The following is a 4,211-nucleotide window of genomic DNA, read 5'->3' on the forward strand; positions in this document are numbered from 1 at the left end:
GCTACTTCCTTCCCTTTCCCAAGACTTGCATTCCTATGCTCTCTATTGAGTCCCTCAGTGGTTTCCTCTAGATCAGTGCATATTACTAACAGATCATCCTTTTCCTCTTCAGTAGATGCAACTATTTCTTCTAAGGTGTGTTTCTCATTGTTAAGGCCTTCTATTGTTTCTTTTAGATCAACAACTGCTACCATCAGATCGTCTCTCTCATTTTCCACACTAGTTATTTTTTCATTCAAGGCTTCCTTTTCTTGTTCAAGATTAGCTATGGCCTCATTTAAGTCCACTACACAGACCACTAGATCATCTCTAGATTGTTCGGCCTCTCCTAGTTCTATGGTCAGGATTTCTTTATCATTCTCAAGGCTATAATAGGCATCAATTAGGACATTAGATAAAGACCTTAGCTTCTTACAAGAATAGGATTTCAGATTTCTCTTAACATCCATGAAGTTTACCTCATCGTCTTCATCTTCTTCATCATCATCATATGATTGAGCCATCTGCGTGAATAGTGAATCATACTTCATTGCTTCAGTATCCACTGCCATCATGGAACTGTCCTCTGCATCTGATTCCCTTTCGGATTCACTCGAGGAGTTTCCCCAAGCAGCAAGAGCCTGCTTAACGATATTGTCTGCAGCACTTTTCCGATTGAATCTTTTATCTGGAACCAGGTTCCTTTTTCCTGCTTTGTCAGGATTCTGCTTGTGTTGCTCCAGTTTTGCGAGTGGGCAGTCTTTAATGAAATGCCCTGACTTTCGACATCTGTGACAGATATCGTTGTTCCTTGTTTTACTTGAACTGCCCCACTTTGGTGTACCACCATATCTTCGAACCATCTTTTGAAATCTCTTAGTAAGATAGGCCATGTCACTATCTTCATCACTTGAATCACTGCTTTCAGCCTTAAGCACCAGGTTCTTTTTCTTCTTAGGCTCTCTTCTTTCACTGTCTTTCTTTCTTTTCATCTCGTATGTCTTCAGATTACCAATCAACTCATCCATGGTCAGAGTTTGTATATCTTTAGCTTCAGTGATGGCATTTACCTTGCTTTCCCAAGACCTAGGTAGAACACTGAGGATTTCCCTTACAAGTTTGTTTCTGGGAATGACATCTCCAAGTGAGTGAATCTCATTTATGATGGAGGTGAATCTGGTGTGCATGTCTTGTATGGACTCATCATCCTTCATCTTGAAGAGCTCATATTCTGTGGTGAGCATGTCGATCTTGGATTGTTTGACCTGAGTAGTTCCTTCGTGTGCTGTTTGTAAGGCTTCCCATATTTCTTTGGCAGTATCACAAGATGATATTTTGTTGTATTCATCAGGTCGTATGCCGCACATCAAGATTTTCTTGGCACGATAGTTCTTTTCTACAGCTTTTCTGTCAATGTCGCTGTACTCTCTTCTCCCTTTAGGCACCAATTCTCCTGTTTCTTCATGGGAACATGTGGACCATCACAAATGATGTCCTACATCTTTGAATCTTCTTCCATCATAAAATCATGTATTCGGGTCTTCCACCAGCCATAGTATTGACCATTGAATCTGGGAGGTCTATAGGTTGATTGTCCTTCTTCAAAGTTTGGTGGAGCAGCCATTGAGGATCCTTCCTAGGTGTTAGCCTGATAGGAGAAACCTACTCTGATACCAATTGTTAGTTTATGTGAGTCCACCAAACTATAGAGTACCTGGTCCTGTATGAGATGATACGTAGAATGCAGTAACGACTGAATGTAAAGAAGGCAAGAGATTTCTACGTGGAAAAAACCCACACAAGGGGATCAAAAAACCACGACCTACTCTTGTAGGCTTTTAACTCTACTAACTTGTAATCTACCTATTACAAGCCACTTTGCAAAAACCCTATTGCAAAGACTTCAAACTAACTTGTGATGAAACCACCACAAGCCACTCTATAACTCTCCTAGTTACAAAGGATTTAAACGTATGACTATCCCTAGTCACAACATAAACTCAGAAGTTTACGAATTTGGTTTGTTCCTAGAACATCGCTTATAATAAAGCAAACTAGGAATTACAATGACGAACAAATAACAAGATTACAACTCAGCTATTACATAATTTCATTTAGAAACTGATCCTTAGTGGAGTTGTCTTCTTGTTCTTGACACACCAGTGACTTCAATGCCGGATGAAATACTTTTGTTTCTTGAGAGAATATCACTGAATGCACAAAGAGTGGTGTGTCTTGCACCAGGTTGTTTTATCACAAAAGATAGCACAATGGATAGTGATGTCAACACTTGGTGTACGCTTCTTCCCAATGAGAAGTGACTGCTGTACTGTCTGCATAGCCACTTCTGGGCAGTTGCATTCCAGCTGGATAGTGGACTTTGTACTTCTGTCAGGACACACCAACGGACCAGGTCCTAGTTGTGTTCCTCTTCAATGACAGTTGCTAGATGGTTACTTTCTTCTGCTATGTTCCAGCTGTGCACTTGACTTGTACTTCTGTTAGAGAACCCAAAGGGAGCAGGTCCCTGTTGTGTTCCTCTTTATATTGATTGCGTACAGTCACTGACTTGCTTGTGTCGGAGAACCCTAAGGGACCAGGTCACTAGGTCCCTGTTGTGTTCCTCCCTGTGGTCGTTCATCCATTTGCTGATTTTCATACTTCGACCCGTTCATATGAAATGTATATCCTGTGGCCCAGGTTCTATATCTGGTTCTTCACGACAAGTTTGTTAGATCATCAAAACATAAGAATTATAAAGCTAAGACATTGAAAACCCATCAATTTCCCCCTTTTTGATGATGGCAAACTTAGGCATGAATAGTATTTGTTTGGAGCAGAAATAACCAGATGAGATGCCAGAACTACACGAAGTTCCCCCTTAATCTCGGATCTCTCTTTTTTTGATTTTCCCTTAATCGCAGAGTTGATAGTTCCCCCTTAATCCCTCACCTACACACTGCTATTCCCCCTTTTGGCATCATTAAAAAGAACAGTTATTGAGAAGATCACAAGCAGGTAATAAGCATAAAGAAGTCTAACAGAGCTAGCTCATGCCACATATGTGCACACAACATGACAGAAAAGAGAAGCCAGAGGAACACAGTATTGTACAAGCAACGAAAGGGGAGCTGTTTCATTAATGTTTACATTGGACTAAGCAAGCCATGAGCAGTAATGGTTAAGTTCAATCATGCCATCACAAAAAAAAGACAAGCAAACAAAAGTAAAACAGCAGCCAACAGGATGTTGGAGCAAAAATAGCTTGACACAAAAAGGATCCTAGGGGATACTAAAGGAAGGAGGCCTGGAGGAAGAGACAACAATGGTTTTGAGATCAGGTCCAGTCTGGCATTTGCAGACAGTTGTTCTTCAAGTAATTGAGCCTGAAGTCTCTCATTTTCCTCTGTCAGTCGTGCAACCTCCTCATTTACAGAATCGGGTCCATTAGCTGCTTGACTGAGCTGAGTTTCCAGTATGGCATTTCGAGCCCTCAGCCTTCTTATTTCCTCAGATGCTACATTTTGAGCATTGATCAGCTGAGAAATGGTCGAGATGCTTCCACCAACTCTTTCTGTGCATTCACATTCTTCTAGAGTGGTCTTAAAGAAGGTCTGCTTGCGTGTGCCCACTCTGGATTTCCCTAAGGGGACCTTATAGAATCTGAACACCTGAGTTAGGAGAAAGCCATAAGGTAAACCATGATTTCCATCCTTAAAATTTGCCTTTTTCTGCATATGATCAATCATGATGACTGGCAAGTTGATTGGGACAAACTCGTCAAGCGCTTCCATTAGGACCATGTCTGATCTTGTAGCAATAGAGCGCCTCTCAGAGCGGGGTAGGAGCACTTTATTGACCAGTTCAAAGGGAAGCTGGTAGTCAGGAAGCAATACCTTCTTATGCACCTGTTCCCCTTGTTGAATAGCTTGTTCTTTCATGATGACTCTCCGAAAGTTTACTCCACAGACACCCTTAACTGAGTTCATACCTTCACATGGAATTCTAAGAACCTTTCCCAATGTTGAAGCGTCGAGTACAATGTCTACTCCATTTATGAGCGCACAGATGTGATCCCCCTCAACAGTGAAAAGAGATGCGTAAAAAGTTTGTACTGCATCTTCGTACACCAGAGGCAATCTCTCTTCAAACAGGTGTTCCCATTGTTGAAATTCCACAATCTCCAGAATTTGTCTCATGCCTGTCATCTCCAAAATTGCTAAGAACAAATC

The sequence above is a fragment of the Nicotiana attenuata genome, chromosome 7 (assembly GCF_001879085.1).
Source record: "Nicotiana attenuata strain UT chromosome 7, NIATTr2, whole genome shotgun sequence".
NCBI lineage: Eukaryota > Viridiplantae > Streptophyta > Magnoliopsida > Solanales > Solanaceae > Nicotiana > Nicotiana attenuata.